A 22868-nucleotide genomic window follows, 5' to 3' on the forward strand; every position below is an offset into this window, starting at 1 on the left:
ATGGCTTTTATTATATTGATGTATGTTCTTTCTATACCCAATGTTTTGAGGGTTTTTTTGTCAGGAAGGGATGTTGAATTTTATCAAATGCTTTTTTTTGTAGCATTAATTGAAATAACTGTTTAGTTTTTATCCTCCATTCTGTTGATATTATGTATCACCTTGATTGATTTGCATATGTTCAATCATCCTGTCATCCCAGAGATAAATCCCACTTGAGCATAATGAGTGATCTTTTTAATGTGTTGTTGAATTTGGTTTGCTAGTATTTTGTTGAGGATTTTTGAATCAATATTCATTAGAGATATTGGCCTGTAGTATTCTTTTTTTGCTGCGTCTTTGGTGTTGGTATCAGGATAATACTGGCCTTGTAGAATGAGTTTGGAAGTATTCTCTTCTCCTCTATTTTTTGGAATAGCTTGACTAGGATTGGTAGTAGTTCTTGTTTAAATGTTTGGTAAAATTCAGCAGCAAAGCCACTGGGAGACATTTTGTTATGGCTTTAAACTCATTACTTCTTATTGGCCAGTTCGGGTTTTGGATTTCTTCATGGTTCAATCTTGGTAGGTTGTATGCGTCTGGTAATTTATTTTTATTTGTTATGTTTATGTATTTTTTTGAGATGGAGTCTCACTGTGTTGCCCAGGCTGTAGTGCAGTGCATGATCTCGGCTCACTACAACCTCCACCTCCCGGGTTCAAGTGACTCTCCTACCTCAGCCTCCCAAGTAGATAGGATTACAGGCACATGCCACCACGCCCAGCTAATTTTTGTATTTTTAGTAGAGAGTGGGTTTCGCCATGTTGGCCAGGCTGGTCTCAAACTCCTGACCTCAAGTGATCTGCCCTCCTTGGACTCCTTGGACTCCCACAGCCAGCTAATTTTTGTGTGTTTTTAGTAGAGATGGGGTTTCACAATGTTGGTTAGGCTAGTCATGAACTCCTGACCTCAAATGATCCACCTGCCTTGGCCTGCCAAAGTGCTGGGATTATAGGTATGAGCCACCACTCCCGGCCTATCATTTCTTGTAGGACATGTCTGCTGTTGATGAAATGTCTCAGCTTTTGTTTGTCTGAGAAACTTTATTTCTGCCTCATGTTTGAAGGATATTTTTGCTGGATATATTATACTAGGATAAACATTTTTTTTTCTTTAGCACTTCGAATAACTCATGCTATTTTTTCCTAATCTATAAGATTTCCACTGAGAAGTCTGCTGACAGTTGTATTCAGGCTCTTTTATGTGTTGTTTCTTCTCTTACGCTGATTGTAGGATTCCTTCTTTATCCTTGACCTTTTGGAGTTTGATCATTAAATACCTTGAGGTAGTTTTCTTTGAGTACATCTGATTGGTGTTCTGTAACCTTCTTGTACTTGAATATTGATATATTTTTCTGTGTTTGGGAAGTTTCCTGTTATTATTCCTTAGAATAAACTTTCTACCCAGAACTCTCTTTCTCTCTCCCTCCTATTTAAGGCCATTGGCTCTTAGATTTGCCCTGTTGAGGCTATTTTCTAGATCTTGTAGGCATGCTTCATTCCTTTTTGTCTCCTCTGACTGTATTTTCCAATAGCCTGTCTTCACTGAACTCACTAGTTCTTTCTTCTGCTTGATTGGTTCTGCTGTTAAGAGATGTGATGTGTTCTTCAGTATGTCAGTTGCATTTTTCAGCTCCAGAATTTCTGCTTAATTCTTTTAAAGTATTTCATTCTCTGTGTTAATTTTATCTGATAGGATCCTGAATTCTTTCTCTGAGTTATTTTAAATTTCATTAAGTTTATTCAAAACAACTATTTTGAATTCTTTGTGTGCAATGTCACATATCTCTGTTTCCCTGGGATTGAGCTCTAGTGCCTTAGTTTGTTTAGGGAGGTCATGTTTTCTTGAATGGTCTTGATGCTTGAGGATGTTCATCGGTGTCTGGGCATTGAAAAGTTAGTTGTTTCATCACAGTCTGGGTTTATTTGTAATGTTATTCTTGGGAAATCAATTGTGTAGCAGTGTTGCAAGATACAAAGTGCTTTTGAAACCAAATCCATTGCTAGTGTTCATCCTTCCCTGGGGGCCAGTAGCCACTACCTTTATTTGTCCCCAAGAACATGCCATCATTCCACCTCATTCACATGGGAGCCTGTAGTACCACAACTCTGGCTGCCTCGCACCTAGGCCCAATGGAACAACCAAGACCTCGATGTCTAAACCAATGTGGTATTTCCCTCCCATCCCAAGGAAAAGGCAAACTGTTCAGTAGTGAAACTGCCAAAGAGATGGCAAGTTCGCATCTACCACACATGTCTGCACCCACTTCAATAGCTAGTTGAGCTATGGCCCACCTCCTCAGAGTGCCTGCCACACAACCTGCTGTTCCATCATACCACCATACACCTAGCCCATCACCCCCACCCCCAGTAAAACCACACCACCACCATCACACACTTCCTTAGCCTAGGCTACAGAGGCAGTTACAAACATCAGTGACAAAGATAACAGCTGAAGAAGCTGTACAGAGACAACGATACTGAATTCACTCAGAGCCAAAGCCATCTTATTATATCCAACCAATACCCTAGGACCTATCTACAGGAAAAAGACTCTTCCTATGAAAGCTATTCCATAAAATTGGAAAAATTGTCTGTTCCACTAGATACACAGTTATGAACCAAAGCATACAAGAAACATGCAAAAGCAAGGAAACATGGAGCCACCAAAGGAACACAATTATTCTCCCGTTATAGACCTCAAAGGAAAGCGTATTAATGAAATGTCTGAAAAGAAATTCACAATGGTGATCTTAAAGAAATTTAGCAAGTTACAAGAGAACAAACACTTAATGAAATCAGGAAACAACTCATGATCAGAATGAGAAATTCAACAAAGAGATATTATTTAAAAAGAACCAACAAAACTCTTGGAACTGAAGAGTTAAGTGAATGAAATAAAAAGTACAACTGAGAGTTACAACAAAAGACTAAATCAAGCAAAAGAAAGAATTTCTGAACTTGAAGACAGGTCTTTTGAAATAACTCAGTCAAAGGGAAAACAAGAATAAAGAAAGCCTATGAGATTATGGGACACAATTTAGCAAATAGTTGCATTATAGGGTGTCAGAGGGAGAAGAGTTGGACAAACTCACAGTTTATATATATTATATATATAATTATATATATATTATATAAACATATAATATATATAATATATAAACATATATATAAACATATATATAATATATAAACATATAATTATATAGATATATTATTATATATCTATATATCTATATTATATATAACTCCATCTTTCTCTCGCTCTCTTTATATATACACACACATATATCTATATATCTATATAATATATTGTATATTATATATTGTATAGATATATAATATAGATATATGTGTGTGTGTATATGTATAGAGAGAGAAAGAGAGCGAGAGAAAGATGGAGTCTCGCTCTGTCACCCATGCTGGAGTGCAGTGGCATGATCTCGGCTCACTGGAACCTCTGCCTCCCAGGTTCAAGCAATTCTCCTGCCTCAGCCTCCCAAGTAGTTGGGACTACAGCGTGTGCCACCACACCTGGCTAATTTTTTGTATTTTGTTGTAGAGTCGGGGTTTAACCGTATGAGCCAGGATAGTCTCGATCGCCTGACCTCGTGATCCCCTCCCCCCGCCCCCGGCCTCCCAAGGTGCTGGGATTACAGGCATGAGCTACCATGCCCAGCAATATATTTAACAAAATAATAGCTGAAAACTTCCCAAGTCTTAGAAGAGATGTGGACACTGAGATCAAGAAAGCACTAATGTCCCCTGTTAGATTCAAGTCAAAAATATTCTCTGGAGCACATTATAGTTAAACTGTCAAAAGTCAAAGACAGAGAATTCTAAAAGCTGCAAAAGAAAAACACTTGAGTCACATATAAGGAAATTTCCATTAGACTATTAGTATGTTTATCAACATAAACTTTGCAGGCCAGAAAAGAATGAGATGTTGTATTCAAAGTGCTGAAAGGAAAGGAAAGGAAGGAAAACAAACAAACAAAAAAACCTGTCAACCAAGTATACTGTATCCAGCAAAGCTCTCCATTTGAAATGAAGGAGAAAAAGAGACCTTCCCAGATAAGCAAAAGCTGAGGAAATTTATCACCACTTGACCAGACTTACAAGAAATGCTTAAAGGAGTGCTACAACAGGAAATAAAAAGGTGAGAATCATTGTAATGAAAACATGTGAAAGTATAAAACTCACCAACAGAGGTAAATTTATAATAAAACTAAGAACCCCCCAAAGCCGTAATGATACTGTGTGAGTCTTTTCAGTCCGCTAATATGAAGGTTCAAGGTCAAAATGGTCAAAAACAACAACTACAATGTTGGCTAACAAACATATAGTAAATAAAAATGTAAATTAAGGCCCCAGAAATATAAATTGTGTGGCAGAGTGGAAAAGTCAAGAGTATTTTGATGTGACCGAAATTTAATTACAGCAGATATACAAACAAAAAAGAGAACAAAACCAATGCAGTAAACAGTAGAGCATGAAAGGAATAAAGGAGGTATAAAATGACCAGAGGACTGGGCGTGGTGGCTGACACCTGTAATCCCAGCACTTTGGGAGTCCAAGGCAGGCAGATCACTTGAGGTCAGGAGTTCAAGACCAGACAGGTCAACATGGCAAAACTCTGTCTCTACTGAAAATACTGAAATTAGTCAGTTGTATTTACAGTCGTGTCTTTCTTACGTTTTAGACTGTGTGTGTGTGTGTGTGTATGTGTGTGTTTCTTTTTTCCCCTGACCAGTCCTTCTATCCTTCTGATTTTGTTTAATTTCTGTTTTTAGGAATTCCTCAGTTTTGGTTCACTAATATAATTCTTTATTTTCCAAAATGGTTTTTGAGTTTTTATTTTTTCCCCCAAAATACACCTTTTAAAAACTTCTTGAAATTTTAGGCAAAACAAAAAGTTCAGGTGTGGGCTATTTGTCATTTTGATCTATCTTTCTTTACTTTTGTGTTATTGAGTTTTTCTACTGATAACGTGACACTGTCTGTAGAAATGCACTTGGCCCTGCAGAAATACAGATTTTTATTGATTTGTTTCATGAACATTCCTTTTTTTTTTTTTTTTTTTTTTGAGACAAGGTCTCACTCTGTCACCTAGGCTGGAGTACAGTGGCACAATTAGGGCTCACTGCAGCTTCAATCTCCTGGGCTCAAGTGATCCTCCCACCAGAGCCTCCTGAGTAGCTGGGACTATAGGCACGGGCCACCACACCTGGCTAGTTTTTAAAGCTTTTGTAGAGACAGGGTTTCACTATGTTGCCCAGGCTGGTTTCAAACTCCTGGACTTAAGCAATCCTCCCACTTCAGTCTCCCAAAGTGCTGGGATTATAGGCATGAGCCACCATGCCCAGCCTATGAACATTTCTTAAACACCTATCATAAGCAAAATCCTATGGTTGGTACTGTGGACAAGGCCTTCTATCTCAATAGAGAGAATATAGTTTGTATGGGATATGGTCTGTTTGGGAATGAAAATACTACTAATGAAGATGTAATGTTTTATAAAATTTCACAGTGGTTCAAAGAGGGAGAAATTACTTCTTCCTTAAAAGAATGAGGGAAAGCTTCATGGGGGAAATCATTTTTATGCTGGTATTGCAAGTGGTGGTATCTGACCACATAGAGATTAGAAAGAGGGTTGAAACAGTGGGAAGTACAGGTAGGAGAACAAGTCAAGAAAAGTGAATAGAACAGTTTGAAGGGAACATAGCATACATGAAAAGGAATAAAGGGAGATTTAAAAACTGCCAGACCATATTTGGTAGAAATTGAGAGCCATTTAAAGTTTTGAGCTTAGTTTCAGCTGGTGTTTTTAGCTGATAACCAAATATTGTACATGGAATAATACGGGGCAAGGAGGCCATTTCTGGGGGGGGCCCTGCTAGGAAACTAGTCATCTAGACTGCCAGGGCTTGACAATAGGTTGGATTTTCTTCAGAGCAGATTGTGAGAAATCATTAATGTTACTTGGTAGGCTACAACTTAATCATTTTGACAGCCAAAGGGGGCTAATGATTAAAGGTGTCAATTTAATTATTAAAAACACTTGACCATATATGCTGAATATAACCTTATATCATTGTTTTACAAGTACAAAAGCGTTTTTGAGTAAAAGAGTAACTTCGTTGGCCGAAGTTTGGAAGAGCCTGTTTGTATCAGAGAATACATCAGAGTCTCTGCCCTAGTGTTGTTGTTGTTTTTTTCTTCTTGTAGTATATTCTTTATGATAATCAGACACATAACAGGAAGAACATCTCCATCTGGTAATCATTACCTGTAGGATGTAGAGCTTGTATGTGTCTTCTGGAAGTTAACTTTTAATGTTAAACAAAGGAAGCTGATCAAAACCAGCTGTAAAACCTTTGCATAGTTCATATTTTATACAGTCAGCATTACATTACCATTCACATGACTGTATGTCTGAAGTTTTCTAAAAAAGTAAACCTTTCATTAAAATTATTGTAATCCTGATTTTATAGTTAACACAACTTAAATGTTTCCCTGTTTGGCAGGAACATTTAACGCAGTTGACATCACTGTGTATGTGGTTATACACCTTGGAGAAATAATGGCTCATTTATTAAACATATATGCCACTATTAATACATTTGGGATGCAGTCAAAATAAAAACAGTAGGTAGGTCAAAATATAATTTTCTAATTTAAAATTATGAGGTTAATAAATGTAGAAACTTGCCAGCTAAACATGTAACAGGCCATTAAATATATTATATGAACTAATTATATAGATATTGAAAATTACTCTAGTAATACCCCCTTTGACACATGGCATTTATTATAATCCTGGGTACACACAAGCATAGTAACTTTAGATCATTATTATTTATGATAAGAAATGGCTCAGAATTGTAAAGCAAGAAGAAGACTTCTTTTCTTTCCCTTAATTGAATTTAGAACAACTATGGAACTTGGAAAAATAAAAAATTCATCCTGGGCAGTGCTTTGCATTCTGCTGGTATATTGTGTATATTAAATGGTAATAGTTTCTTCTGCCTGGAACTTGCAGTCATTATATAAATAGCAATTTTGAAATCACAAAGCACATGAATTTCTAACAACACGTACTTGTGAAAGATCTGTAACAACAGTATTGAGGATTTGCTATCATGAGATGGAATTTTGTGACGAGAAAATGTACCAGATAATGTAATGACTCAGGCAGAAGAATCTAAGCAGAAGACAGTAAGCGTTTCTCTCCCAAGGAAATATTTTGATATTCAGTGGTTGTTTTGTAAATGATTAATACTGTTGTGTTGGAAATGTTCTAGTCTGGGGAAACCTAAGTATTGCTCACAAATACCAAGTAGTCAGAGAAGCCAAGGACATTTCTGGTAGTTTAACTATAGTGCAACTGCATCAAGTATGACCATATCTGGCATTAGGGTCACTGTTGTAAAGGCGCTTTTCTCAGGCCTTGGTTAACTGTCCAGCTTTAGGAAGGTATGTAAAAATGTACAAGTATGTAAGTGGAAAGTAACTGATGGCAAACAAATAATTTTCAAAATATTGTAGTTATAGTTTTCATTTCTGCTAATAGTAACATATTCCTGTTTTAAAAGATATGGAATATATTAATTGTATGCTGAAAAGGCACTGAACCATGTTAGTCTCTGAGAATTGACAAGCTGTCATTCCTTAGGAGAGAGATTTAAAGAATGTTCTACTTCAATCATAGTATTTGTGTTAGAACACTTAAGTAAATTTAAGACATTCATTTTTAACACAAAAATAGTTTGTAGCGTGAAGCACATAGCAGAAACTCAGTATATGTATGTTTATTGAATTATTGTACCAAGAAGACTTAATTATATTTAACACCTTTCTTAAATTATATCTATGTGTGTATGTCTAATATATGTAAATACACATATTTGTATATATAAGATTTACAGAAAAAGTGCAGATTGTAAGTGCTGAACTCAGGGAGTTTTGACAATTCCACACTCCCATGTAACCAGCACCCCAAGAGCAGCGAATAATATTTCCTGTACTTTAGAAAGTTCTCCTTTCCAGTCACAACCTTCTTACTTCCCCCATTGGTTTCTATTACCATAGTTTAACTTGTCTATTCTTGGATGTCATGTAAGTGCAATTACATAAGTGTGCCCTTTTGTGTCTAGCTTTCCTTGGTTTTATTAAGTCTTTTTTATTTTATGTATTCTAGTGGGTGTGCAGTATTATTTTATTGTGATTTTCATTTCTGTTTCCCTAAAGATGAATAAAATTGAGCACCTTTGACTTTGCTTACTGCCATTCATATATCTCACTTTGTGGTGTGTCTATTCAAACTTTTTGTTCCTTTTTATTGGGTTATTAATACTTTCTATGTTTTGTCCAAGAAATCTTTGCATACCCAAAGGTCAAGAAGACTTTCTGTTAGGTTTCTTTATGGTTATATGGTATCTATTATCTTCATGGTTATATGGTACCTATATGGTTATAGATTTTATGCTTAATTTTATGGTCCGTATTGAATTATTTTTTAGGTATTGAATTAGACAGATAGTGGAGCTTTTTTTTTTTTTTTTTTTTTTTTCCATTTAGCTGTTTCAGTAACATTTGTTACCCATGTTTCAGCAACATTTTAGGACATAAATAAAGGACTATGTGACTACAATTATGCATAGAGTTAACATTTTTATTCACTTTCCTCCTTTGATTTGAATTGCTTTTCTGTTGGTTTAACCACTAGTGAACCACTAAGCTATGTCTTTCATAGCATTTCAACAAATTGGTGTCAGCACACATTGCAGTTTTCTGTTCTCTTCCATAGAAATACTCAAAGATCAATTAATTCTGTCAATATGAAGTGATCTGTAGAATTGGTATCTAACCTCTATCCTGTATCCGTCCTCCTATTCTCACCCTATATAGCTCCTTTTTCTTGCCCTTTTCATAGCTGATAGTAAAGACACGAACTTCAGTACCTCACAAAACAACTCATAAGATCTTCAGTATTTTCTGAAGCTATTTAGCTGTGGTTTTAGAACATGATGCCCCTAACACGTTAAGGTATTTGGTATAGTAGTATAAATCAAGGTATTTAGATATAGTAGTATAAATTAGTGACTCTTCTATATAAAATTTCCTAGTCATCTATGTTCATTTTGGGATGCATCCCAACAAAGGAGATGGGTTTGTGGTTTTTCACATTAAATATATCTTATCAGTTCGCCATAAACTGACTTACAAATTGGAAGACCCATGTTTGGATTTGAGTTTTGAATTATTTGTGATTTTTATCTTTATTAAGCTTTTTTTGTGTGTTTTTTGAGCTTTCCATGATAAACGTGTTGCTTTTATAACAAATCCATGAGTAGATTATATTCTCTAAACTTTTGGTAATGTCTAATTAATTAACAAGGTATATGTAGATACCAGGGCACTTTGATTAATCAATTCTCAAGCTGATATAAATAGAAGACAGAGAGAATTGAGCTTCTAGAATGCTTTTAGTTGCTGTATTTCCTTATATTGTTTGAGTTACAGACACATATGTTTGAATGACACTGCTCATGGAATACCTACGTGTCTTCAGCGTGGATATTGAAGACTGTCTGTCAAAGTAGCAACCAAAATCTTGTCTGTAAGTATAGATAAGAGATGAGAAATAGACTTTAACAGAGAAAGTCATGCCTTCAAATTCATATTTAGGCAAATAAACATCAGAAAACATCAAGAAATCTTAGAAATGACAGACCAATAAATGATACTATTGTTTCTTGGCTTCTAAGGTGTACTTTAAAAAAAAAAAAAAAAAAAAACTTTTTAACTTTCTAATGTTTGGATGTGTAGTGACACAGCTGTTATAGCCTGAGTTCTGGTAAGATAGAGAGAGGGCCGGTATCCAAGTTCGAAGAAGGTATCAGTGCCTCAGATTAAAACCCAGGAGCTTTTAATCCTAGATTGTGGGGGCAGCCTTGGTAACACAGAGGAAGATGGGTACCAATGATTTTGCATCAAAGAGATTCAGAAGGGTCAGACTCTGAATGTGAAAACATTTATGAATACCTTAACCAATTTTTTTTTTTTTTTTTGCTGCTGTTTTACTCCTTTTCTATGCTGAAGTGAAACAATAATGCCCAAGTATGATCTATAATCTATGCCTTAAATTTAAAAGAACTTTAAAAATGAGAATAAAATAAAAATTCTAAGTCAATGCTTCTTAGACTGTCTGAAGCCAAGGTCTAGTTTTTTGTTTTCTACCTCCACCACTTAAATATATTTGAAATTGTCACTGCAATGTTAAAATGTTAGAAAACTTTCTAAACACTCTTATTTTCTGACCTTATCTTGTAGACTGATAACAGTTTATGGTCTGGCACTGGTCAGGGTCCACATTTTGAGTGGCACTGATAAGAAAACATTTTATCAGTTTAATTTTCATTGTATCTTTTTTTTCTTAACCTACCAAAATAATGGTGATCTTACACTTCGTGGTGTTAGAGGTTTGATGAAATAGTTGGTGTGTATTGCCTAATTTCTTTAAAAGCATTGTTTTAGGAGTCTGACTGCCTAGTTAATTTTGGAAGAAGTCCAGTATCATTTCTGAGCCTGAGTCTTTTGATTGTAAAGTGGGGATAATATTAGCTCTGACTTGATAGCATTTTTGTAATCATTAAATAAGAAAATTTGTGGAAATCGCTTGACTGGACGAAGTAGGAATGTCATATATATTAAAGCATATTGTCGTACTCACCCAGACTTTTACTCATAGGAACTCAATGACAGGGCACTGTAGAGAAATTATTAGCATGCCAGGAGATTACCCCTCCTTAAAGAGCTGGCTCTCAAGGACCTTTGAATTCAGGTATAATCCAGGTAATACCAACAGCCTTGCATTTCTTTGGTAGGTCTGGGCATCAGGGATCTGTGTCACATTGAAGGATGGATGTGTGAATGAGCTGAAGCAGGTCTTTAGTCAGCAATTGATAGTAAGTCAAGATCCCCCTTCTCAGAGAGAGGAATCTGGTAAAGACTTAATATGGTTTGTCAGAACCCAGTTTGGACAGATCAATGTTCTTGGTAGGACTCTAGTCCCAAAAGAAAACTGGAGTGCACCCTAATAACCAGGACAGATCCCCAGTCACAACTTACATGGGTCAGGGTTCTGGGAAAGCTGTTTCTTGGGTGACATGTGAACATACAATATCTTACCTGTCCTCTGCATTGGATATCAGGCTAAGACAACTGATTTTCTTCTACCCTTTTCCGGCTGCTGACTCTTTCTCCTTGACTCCAAGCATAGTAAGGACTAAGATTGCAGATCAGTGATCTAATTTAATGGATATTGTGGGGCAAAACAAAGACAGGAAAATAATAAAGAGTTGACTGGGTTTGGTTAGGTAGGTTCCTCATGTGTAACTTTTGCAGTTTTTTTTTCAATGTTTCTAACAGTTTTAAAATATAATTTAGATTTTCTTGATGTGGGTCTGAGGAATCCTTGGTTCACTGACCTATGGAATGAATAAAACTTTAGGTTTCCCAGGTGTGTCTGTTAACTATGTTTTCATTGTTCATATATCCCAATTAACTGGAAACTCTTGCCAAACAGGAACCTGCCTGAAATGAAGATACATTTTCTATTACTATGTCCATTTTTCTTCATTTTACATTCTCCAAAAAGGTAAACAGAGACAAAATACGAGAAACATCTTTTTCCGTATTGGTTTACTTTTTATCGTATTTATTTTAATAGTATAGCAAACATACTGATTAATTAGGAATAAATGGCAAGAAAAGATTTACAAAGAATAGGGAATTTGTTTTGTGACTTGGATGTTTGTTGCTTATACATCTGCTTTGTTTCCTGTGAACTTAATGGTGATTTTAAATTCAGTAATATAAACTCTCTGCTATACACTGGTAGTAACATTTCTTCCTTGTCATCACTCCAGTTTGTAAAAAGAAATTGCTTTAATGTTGAGATTAAATCATTTATGTATTTATTTATTTATATTTATTTATTTATTGAGACAGAGTTTCACTGTTGTCACCCAGGCTGGAGTGCAATGGTGCAATCTCAGCTCACTGCAACCTCCACCTCCCAGGTTCAAGTGATTCTCCTGCCTCTGGGATTATAGGCATGTGCTGCCATACTCAGCCAATTTTTTCTATTTTTAGTAGAGATGGGGTTTCACCATGTTTGGCAGGCTGGTCTCGAACTCCTGACCTCAGATGATCCATCCACCTCTGCCTCCCAAAGTGCTGGGATTGCAGGCGTGAGCCACCATGCCCGGCCAAAGCATTTCATTTTACCAGCTGTTGTCCATACATGTGACCTTATCAACAACAAAAGTATATACCTCTGAATATCAAACAAGATTAGGTTGGATCTTGCTGTTCTCAAATTGGCTTTGGGTGGTCTTGAAAGATCAGACATCTTCTGTTGATCTGAAACCTCTATATAATTCTCATAAATTTCAATGTGCTATAACTTCAATCAAAATAGTGAATGTTTTTTGGATAAAATGGGTTTATTGGATAACAATGGTCATTTTCCCCATAAGTTTCTGGATTATGTGAAGTAAATGATGATATATCATTGGATTCATAGCCTATGAAAACGTGCAGATTTTCTTCTATGCTTTGAGTAGCTTCAAAGCAGACTCTGATAGATGTCCTCCTTGGGAATGACCATGATATATTCATACCTGGCATTGATCTGATGGCTCTGCCAAATGTGCTCACTTTGTTGCACACCTTTGCTGAAGTGAGCAAAGATGTTTCCTTTTCTGGCAGTTAAAAATTCTGCTAACAGCAGCTGTTGGCAGGCTCTTCTCTAGGCATATTTAAATCAGTGGAATGGAGCTGATGTATTTCTCCTTTGTGTTGTGGAAGTTATCTGAGACCTGCAGAAAATTAAGTATTACCATTCAAATACTTTTGAAAAAATAAGACCAATTCAGTGACTACTTTTAAAAATAAATAAGAGTTCTCTGCAAAATATAATTTTGTGAAGTTAGTCTATGGATTTTTTGGTGGTTTCCTCTCCCTCTACTCATATATTTCAGATTATTTTTAGTATAATGCTTAGGCAGTTAATCTTTTAAAACTCTTCGCAGGAACTTTCTAGGAAATAAGAAGGTGACTATGAGTGTACTGTTTCCTTCCATTAGTTTACATACACTTATACGGATCATACTTACATTTTTTCCCTCCAAACACTTTTTAAACCAAGCCAAATATGCCATGCCAATTTATAGGGGCCTATAAATCTAAGTAATATTAGGACCACAGATCCATCCTTTTTCCTTACTCTTCTCTTACAACTGTAAAATTAGACCCGGTGATGATATCCAGATTTCAGTGTTAGTTCCTCTTGTATCCTCCCCATCTAACACATACTGTTCAACCTAAACACAGCTTTTATCATGTCACTCTTCCCTGCTCAGAGTCCTAGGATGTTGTTTAACACCTTCTGCATGAAGTTTTTGGTTCCTCTAATACAATTGGTTTATACTGTTATTGTGGTATTTACAATCTGTTATCCTGTTTTACTGCCTTTATAATTTTCTTGGTTACAAGGCCACAGATAATCCCTCTTTATCCTTCACCTTCTAATTCAATCTTTTACATTCACATGATCCATATGGTACTTATTGTTTCTCTATTGTGCTCTAAGCATTGTAAAATACACTGGGAATCACAGGTGGAAGCTATACAGTGAACTCTTTAGAAGATTGATCTGCTTTGATGCTCCATTCAATGTGTCTTGCCTGTAATATTTGGTAGTATCTCAGAATTATAATTTTGTGATATTTATCATAATGCTCTGGATTTATGCCTTGAAAACTAGAATTTATTATGGTGTAGATTTATAATTTTTATTATTTCAACTTTTTCAAATGTTATTTATTTTGTAAATTACTTTCTAAGATGTGTGTACTAACTTTTCCCAGCAGTATTACAACAACTTTATTATGGACTGAATTGAAATAATTCGCCTAAAAGAGGCATCTATATCCTTTGCCATATTCGACACCAGTGTAAATACTAGATAAGGTGTATATTTATATAAAAATTTGTTTACTTGGTGTTTAAAAGTGAATCGATACTGGATAATGTCTAATATCAAAAAATTTTGGATATTAAATAATACTCTAATTTTAATAGTGTGTGTTTTAGTGTGTAAATGTTCATATAACACATTATCACCCAATTGAATACCTTTCAATTAGAATTTGAGTCTTTGCCAAAAAAAAAAAAAAAAAAAAAAAAAAAAAAAAAAAAAAACCTTGTGGATAAAAAACTGGCTGTACTACAATTGATTTTGGGGTGTAACTCTGAATTTACAGCTCAGAACAATGGTATCATTTTCAAAGATACCATGACTAGAATGATGCTATTCGTAAGTATCACATAAAATATTAGTCTGATATTGATGTATATAGTCATATAATAGATTTTAGAACTATACACATATTGCAAAAGCTTATAATAAAGATTATGAATCTGCATTGTAAGAAATGTTTTTAAAAGCCTAAACAATCCCTAATTTCTTTTTTTTTTCTTCTTCACCTTTTATTTTAAGTTCCAGTGTACATGTGCAGGATATGCAGGTTTTGTTACATAGGTAAATGTGTGCCGTGGTGGTTTGCTGCACAGATCAACCCATCACCTACGCATTAAACCCAACATCCATTAGCTGTTCTTCCTGATGCTCTCCCTCTCCCTGCCCCATCCTAAAGGCACCAGTGTGTGTTATTCCCCACCATGTTTCTATGTGTTCTCATTGTTCAGCTCCCACTTATAAGTGAAAACATGTAGTTTTTGGTTATCTCTTCCTGTATTATTTTGCTGAGGATAATGGCTTGCAGTTCCATCTATGTCCCTGCAAAGGACATGATCTCATTCCTTTTTATGGCAGCATAGTATTCTGTGGTGTATATGTACCACATTTTCTTTGTGCAGTGTATAATTGATGGACATTTGGGTTGATTCCATATCTTTGCTATTGTGAGTAGTGTTGCAGTGAACATACACATGTATGTATCTTTATATTCCTTTGAGTGTATACCCAGTAATGACATTGCTGGGTCAAATGGTGTTTCTGCTTCTTGTTCTTTGAGGAATTGCCACACTGTCGTCCACTATGATTGAACTAATTTACATCCCCACCAACAGTGTAAAAACGTTCCTATTTCTCCATAGCCTCGCCAGCATCTTGTTTCTTGACATTTTAATAATCACTACTCTGACTGGCATGAGATGGTATCTCATTGTGGTTTTGATTTGCATTTCTCTAATAATAAGTGTTGTTGATACTTTTTCATATGTTTGTTGGTCCCATGAATGTCTTCTTTTAATGGGGTTGTTTGTTTGTTTTTTTTCTTGTAAATTTGTTCATGTTCCTTGTAGACTCTCGATACTAGACTTTTATCACATGGATAGATTGCAAAATTTTCTCCCATTCTGTAGGGTTAGGTTGTCTGTTCATGCTGATGATAGTTTCCTTTGCAGTACAGAAGCTCTTTAGTTTAATTAGATCCCATTTGTCAATTTTGGCTTTTGTTGAAACTGCTTTTGGTGTTTTTGTCACGAAATCTTTGCCCATGCCTGTGTCCAGAATGTCATTGCTTAGATTTTCTTCTAGGGTTTTTATAGTTTTGGGTCTTTAATCCATCTTGAATTAATTTTTGTATAAGGTGTAAGGGAAGGGTCCATTGTCAATTTTCTGCATATGGCTAGCCAGTTCTCCCAGCATCATTTATTAAATACAGAATCTTTTCCCCATTGCTTGTTTTTGTCAGTTTTGTCAAAGATCAGATGGTTGTAGGGTGTGTGGTCTTAATTCTGAGATCTCTATTCTGTTCCATTGGTCTTTGCATCTGTTTTTGTACCAGTACCATGCTGTTTTGGTTACTGTATCCTTGTAATATAGTTTGAAGTCAGGTAGCATGATGCCTTCGGCTTTGTTCTTTTTGCTTAGGATTGTCTTTGCTATATGGACTCTTTTTTGGTTCCGTATGAATTTTAAAATAGTTTTTTTTTTCCTAATTCTGTAAAGAATATCAATGGTTTAATAGGAATAGCATTGAATTCATAAATTACTTGGGTACTATGGTCATTTTCATGATATTTATTCTTCCTATCTATAATCATGGGATGTTTTTCCATTTGTTTGTGTCCTCTCTAATTTCCTTGAGCAGTGGTTGGTAGTTCTCCTCAAAGAGATCCTTCACTTCCGTTGTTAGCTATATTCCTAGGTATTTTATTCTTTTTGTGGCAATTGTGAATGGGTGTTCATTTGTGATTTGGCTCTCTGCTTGCCTGTTGTTGTATAGGAATGTTAGTGATTTTTGCATACTGATTTTGCTGAAGTTTGCATGCTGAGAATTTGCTAAAGTTGCTTGTGAACTGAGACGATGGGCTTTTGATGAAGCTTTTGAACTGAGACGATGGGCTTTTTTAGATACAGGATTATGTCATCTGCAAACAAAGAAAATTTGACTTCCTCTCTCCCTATGTGAATATGCTCTATTTCTTTCTCTTGCCTGATTGCCCTGACCAGAACTTCCAATACAATGTTGAATAGGAGTGTGAGAGAGAGCATCCTTGTCTTGTGCTGGTTTTCCGGGGAATGCTTCCAGCTTTTGCCCATTCAGTATGATATTGGCTGTGGGTTTGTTACATATGGCTCTTATTATTTTGAGGTATATTCCTTCAATGCCTAGTTTATTGAGAGTTTTTAACATGAAAGGATGTTGAATTTTATCAAAGGCCTTTTCTGCGTCTATTGAAATAATCATAAGGTTTTTGTCTTTAGTTTTGTTTATATGATGAATTATATTTATTGATTTGGTATGTTGAGCCAACCTTGCATCCCAGGGATGAAGCTGACTTGATCATGGTGGATAAGCTTTCCAATGTGTTGCTGGATTCGGTTTGCCAGTACTTTATTGAGGATTTTTGCACTGATGTTCATCAGGGAATAATCCCTAATTTCTGAATAGGGTGTATTCAGTGCTGTATATCAAAACTTGGTTCTGTGCTATGTAGAAAATACTATGAAGGAAAGGAAAGCAGAGATTAGTGAGATTCAGATCTTATCTTCCTGATGCTTCCTATCTTACACCTGTATCATAAATGTAAGTGTCATAAAGAAAAAGGTACAAAGTGCTTAGTCAACCAAGAGAGCGATCAGACCTACTTAATTCATCAAAAACAGCCTTATAAAGCACTTATAATTTTGGGTAGGTCTTGCTGGATGAATAAGATTTCACATGGAGAGATGGATAAGTGGAGAGGGAAAACATTCAAAGCCAAAAGGAGCAGATAGGTGTTCATATGAGCAACTTCATAGACTATTAAATAATGAATAGTGAGTTTGGCTAGAGCCAAAAATGATGGGGCAGGGGAAGAGATAATGAATCTGGAAAGGGAGCTGAAGTTATACTATAGTGCACTGTTTCTCAACAATAGCTGAACGCTCCTTTTAGTAGGAAGGGTTGGAATCTTAAAACCAGTATGTAAGATTTCAAAGAGCCCCACAGGTGCTTCTGATAAGAGCCTCTCCAGGGTGTATCCCCAAACTGAAGGTCATTCTGTATAATATAACAGTACGTTATCCCAGACACTGTACTAAGTACATTGCATCCATTATTCTAATCTTTACAACAATTGTATGCATAGCATATTCCTTAGAATATAGAAGGTGTTCAGTGTATATTTGTTGAATTAATAAATAAGAGTTTAAAAAGTGAATATAAATTATAGTTATTAGTGTTTCTGTTTTCCAGATGAGGAAACTAAGGTACAAAACCTTAAGTCTAAGAAATCAGTTGCTAAACTGCCAAAAATGTGCATAATTTCTAGGACTAAGTCTGGTGTGAAGGTTTATTTTAGGTTTGGAGGCTCTGATCTCACATGGATTATTTTATTTTCATCTTTTTCATGTCTTATCTTACTCTTTCCAATAATATGGAGTTTAAAATGGAATCTATTTTCTATCAAAATAATCCACTAATGCACATTAAAGTTAAAAAATAAGCACCCCATAATTTTCTCACATTTGTGTGTCTAAAAAGATACTTTTAACTTAGATACCTAACTTACATCACTCTCTAATTGGCATTGTTTCATGTACATAACTAAAATTATCAACATTTTTGGGTAGTAACTGTCACATTGATATGTCAGATCTCTCTGGAACTGCCTTTACTGTGTTTACTTAAGCAATTCTTTGTCCTAGATTTTTCTTTTTTCTTGTTTTGGATCCTACTGATTAGTTAAAGTGATATTTTTACCCACACACTGTGGCTTTTCCAGCAGTTTGTCTGCAGGAATGGTAGTCTGTCCCAAATCCAGGTTTTCAAAGTAACTGTCTCTGTTCACAGACCCAATAATTAAAGTTTATATTCCAGGCCTTGCAAAATATGTGGTTATCATTTGTCCAAGCATTCTCTGTTTTTTCCCAAATAAGAGACACATGACTACTAAAAAACTATGAGTTATACTGAGCAGCAAAATAAACACTGCCATCCTCTCAACTCTGAGTCCTCCTCAAGTCTAAAGCTTAGTTTAGCATTTCACTTTCTCAGGCTCTACTTTAGATTAATTTTTGTATCATCACAATACCTTCTATGGTCCAATTCTTTTTTAAGAAAAAAGCTTGATTTTTCTAAGTGAACATTGCTGGAAACATTGCTTTATTTAATTAAATGTACTTTTACATATGTCTGGAAATTAGATAAAAGACTAATGTAAACTTTGTCTTCAAGTTATAAAATATGGTACCATTACCTGATTTCTCTCTAGGAAGAATTGATAAAAGATTGGGTCCATAATAAGAAGGATTTTAAAGAGCAAAACGATTATAAATAAATCATTTAAACAATTTAAATCAGTATCTTTTATTTTTAGGGTGAACTTCTATGTTTACCTAAGATATATCTCATATTATTAATATATTCTTCAGGTTTTAGAAAGATGATTATATTTGTTTTAGGTCTTCATGAAATTCATTCAAATACATCTTTTAATTCTGTGTTTATAATACCTTATTTAAAGCCTTTGTCTCCTAAGTCCAACATCTGAGCTCTCTCTGAGACACTTTTTATTGATTGCCTTTTTTCCTGTGTGTGGGCTGTAGTTTTTTCTCTTTCTTTGCATATCTGGTAATTTTTTTGTTGTTTAAAACTGGAACTTTTTAAAATTTCAATTGGTTTTGGGGAACCAGGTAATGTTTGCTTATATGGGTAATTTATTTAGTGGTGATTTCTGATATTTTGGTGTACCCAATCACCCACGCAGCATACACTCTCCCCAGTGTATATACTCTTTTATCCCTCACCCGATCCCAACCTTCCCGCCAAGTCCCCAAAGTTCATTGTGTCCATCTTATGTCTTTGTGTCCTCATAGCTTAGCTCCCACTTGTAAGTGAAAACATACAATGTTTGGTTTTCCATTCCTGAGTTGCTTCACATAGAATAATGGTCTCCAGTTCCATCCAGGTTGCTGCAAATGCCATTATTTTGTTTACTTTTATGACTGAGTAGTATTCCATGATGTACATATACATTTTCTTTATCCACTTATTGATTGATGAGCATTTGGACTGGTTTCATATTTTTGCAATTGTAAATTGTGCTGCTATAAACATGCATATACAAGTATCTTTTTCATGTAATGACTTATTTTCCTCTGGGTAGATACCCAGGAGTGGGATTGCTAGATCAAATGGTAGATCTAGTTTTAGTTCTTTGAGGAATATCCACACTGTTTTCCATAGTGGTTGTACAATTTACATTCCCACCAGCATTGTAAAAGTGTTCCTTTTTCACCACATCCATGTCAGCATCTGTTACTTTTTGATTTTTTGATTATGGCCATTCTAGAAGGAGTACGGTGGTATGATATCTCATTGTGGTTTTGATTTGCATTCCCCTGATCATTCGTGAAGTTGAGCATTTTTTCCTTATGTTTGTTGACCATTGTATATCTTCTTTTGAGAGTTGTCTATTCATGTTCTTAGGCCATTTTTTGATGGGATTATTTGTATTTTTCTTGCTGATATGTTTGAGTTCCTTGTAGATTCTGGATATTAGTCCTTTGTTGTAATATTTTCTCCCATTCTGTGTGTTGTCTGTTTGCTGATTATTTCTTTTGCTGTGCAGAAGTTTTCAGCTTAATTAAGTCCCATCTATTTATCTTTGTTTCTGTTGCATTTGCTTTTGGGTTTTTGGTCATGAAGTCTTTCCCTAAGTCAATGTCTAAGAAGGGTTTTTTCCAATGTTATCCTCTAGAATCTTTATGGTTTCGGGTTTTAGACTTAAGTCTTTGATCCATCTTGAGTTGATTTTTGTATAAGAGAAGAGGTGAGGATCTAGTTTCATTCTTCTACATGTGACTTGCCAATTATCCCCACACCATTTGTTGAATAGGATGTCCTTTCCCCACTTTATGTTTTTGTTTGTTTTGTCGAAGATCAGTTGGCTGCATTTGACTTTATTTCTGGGCTCTCTATTCTGTTCCATTGGTCTCTGTGCCATTTTTATACCAATACCATGCTGTTTTGGTGAATACAGCCATGTATTAATAGTGTAATTTGAAGTTGGGTACTTTGTTGCCTCCAGATTTGTTCATTTTACTTAGTCTTGCTTTGTCTGTGCAGGCTTCTTTTTGGTTCCATATGAAATTTAGGATTGTTTTTTCTAGTTCTTTGAAGAATGATGATGGTATTTTGATGGGAATTGCATTGAATTAGTAGATTGCTTTTGGCGCTGTGGTCATTTTCACAATATTGATTCTACTCTCCATGAGCATGGAACTTTTAGATAATATATTTTAGCAACTCTCAGAATCTCTGCCACCTCTAGAGTTGTTGTTTCTCATATTTTTGTTTGTTTTGTGACATTGCTAATTCCATAAAATCTGTCTTCCCTTCTGTATATAGCCACTGAAGTCTCTGCTCAGGTTTTTTTGTTTTTTTTTTTATTTAATAATTTTTACATTTAATGTTATGGTTAAAGATGGCTTTTTAGTGAAGACCCCCAGGGCAGCAAGCTTTAATAGTCAGCCAGTGATTAAAAGTTTTCTTTAAACATTTTGAACCCATAAGGCTTCCACTTTTGCTGAGAAATCTATATGTATATTAGGGCACACATTCAAAGTTCAGGCAGTTTACAAGTCTGCCTATGCTTTCACTTCATAGTCTGCTCAGGATGTACAGGATCTCATGGTCTACAATTGATAAGTAGGCAGCTGAAGTCTTTTCTGGTCTTTCCTAAGCCTGTATGTAACCTGGTGCATGTGTAATCTGTTCAGATTCCGAGGAATATATTGGAACTTTTCAAAGCCCCCGATGGCTACGTAGTGGCAGAAAAGATGTATCTTTTCCTCACTTATTGCCAGGTTCATGGCTGAGACATTTATATTAAAAGATAGACTAACAAAAGAAAAGCATACACATTTATTTCATATAAATTTTACGTGACACAGGAGCCTTCAGAAATTAAAACCTAAAGAAACCAGAAAAATTATTTTTATGCTACATTAAATGAAGAGTGGACATTTGTGCAGAAGTCTGATTGGATAAAGAGAGATATGATCTAATAGTAAGAAACTAGAGAGATTTCAGCAAGGCCTTTTTGTTCAGAGTCTTCTCTGTATCCCTGGGCAACATTCCTTGCCTGTGTGTGGGGGGTACATGAGGGCCTTAAGAACTACTTCAGAAAAAGACCAGAGAATTATTTTATGGCCTGCTTCAGGTGAGAAGGGTAGTAGAAGGTAAGAGAGACCTTTCTACTACAGCTTACAGTGGGGAAAGATTTCTCAGTCATTTCAAGGTTCATGACGAGACCCCTATAACAAAAGACAGACTAACAATAGAAAGGCATGCAAATTTATTTAATATAAATTTTAAATGACATGTAAACTGGAGAGAACTTAGCAAGTCCTGTTTGTTCAGATTTTTCTTGGCATTTCAGCGCCTTCATTCCCACTCTTTAGGTATAGGCCAGGTCACCTGTCACCTGAGGGTCTTCAGGGGAGAAGGGAGGGAGAAAGAGTGACTTTTTTTTTTTTTTTTTTTTTTGAGATGGAGTCTTGCTCTGTTGCCCAGGCTGGAGTGCAATGGCGCAATCTCAGCTCACTGCAAGCTCTGCCTCGCAGGTTCACGCCGTTCTACTGCCTCAAAGAGCTGGGACTACAGGCACCAGCCACCTCACCCGGCTAATTTTTTTGGTTTTTGGTTTTTTTGTATTTTTAGTAGAGATGGGATTTCACCATGTTAGCCAGGATGATCTTGATCTCCCGACCTCATGATCCACCCACTTCGGCCTCCCAAAGTGCTGGGATTACAGGCGTGAGCCACCACACCTGGCTATCAGGGTGACCCTTTTAGGATTTATAGCCTGCTTCAGGGAAGAAAGGTGAGGGGAAAATGAGAGTGGCCTTCCTGCCTCTGCTATTTTCTCAGTTTTCAAGGTGCCTTATTTTGGAATAGTGTTTCTTGCACCTCATCGTACTGTTCTAAAATGCTGAGATGCCATATTTTGGAATAGTATTTCTTTACCCCATCAGGGTTTTTCTACAGATTTTGATTTTAAATTTTTGGTTGCTTTTCTGTTAGGCACACTTGGTATTCCTGATTACTTGCCACCAATTGCTGTTGTTTTCAACAATGCCCTTGAGAACAGGCAGGAGGATCTCTTAAGGCCAGGAGTTGGAGACTAGCCTGGGCAACATTGCGAGACCCCATCTCTACCTCAGGGAAAAAAAAAATTAAAAAAGTAAAACAGACAAAAAAGCTGGGTACAGTGGCACATGCCTATAGTCCCAGCTACTAAGAA

The 22868-nt window shown here is 35.7% G+C and overlaps 1 protein-coding gene across 8 annotated transcripts in view; it reads left to right on the top strand.

Moving 5' to 3' along the window:
• LOC105489527 (SPT3 homolog, SAGA and STAGA complex component) overlaps positions 1–22868 on the top strand; it is a 530030-nt gene that overhangs the window by 286249 nt on the left and 220913 nt on the right. Inside the window, exon 1 of one of the 8 annotated variants that reach the window (XM_024795340.2) lies at positions 7496–7514. The exons of the other annotated variants lie outside the window; for them this stretch is intronic. The gene's annotated coding sequence lies outside the window, so the exon portion shown is untranslated. Of the gene's footprint in view, positions 1–7495; positions 7515–22868 lie in introns of those variants that run through there. 8 annotated transcript variants of the gene reach the window in all.

The sequence above is a fragment of the Macaca nemestrina genome, chromosome 5, assembly GCF_043159975.1.
Source record: "Macaca nemestrina isolate mMacNem1 chromosome 5, mMacNem.hap1, whole genome shotgun sequence".
In the NCBI taxonomy this organism is placed as follows: Eukaryota; Metazoa; Chordata; class Mammalia; order Primates; family Cercopithecidae; genus Macaca; species Macaca nemestrina.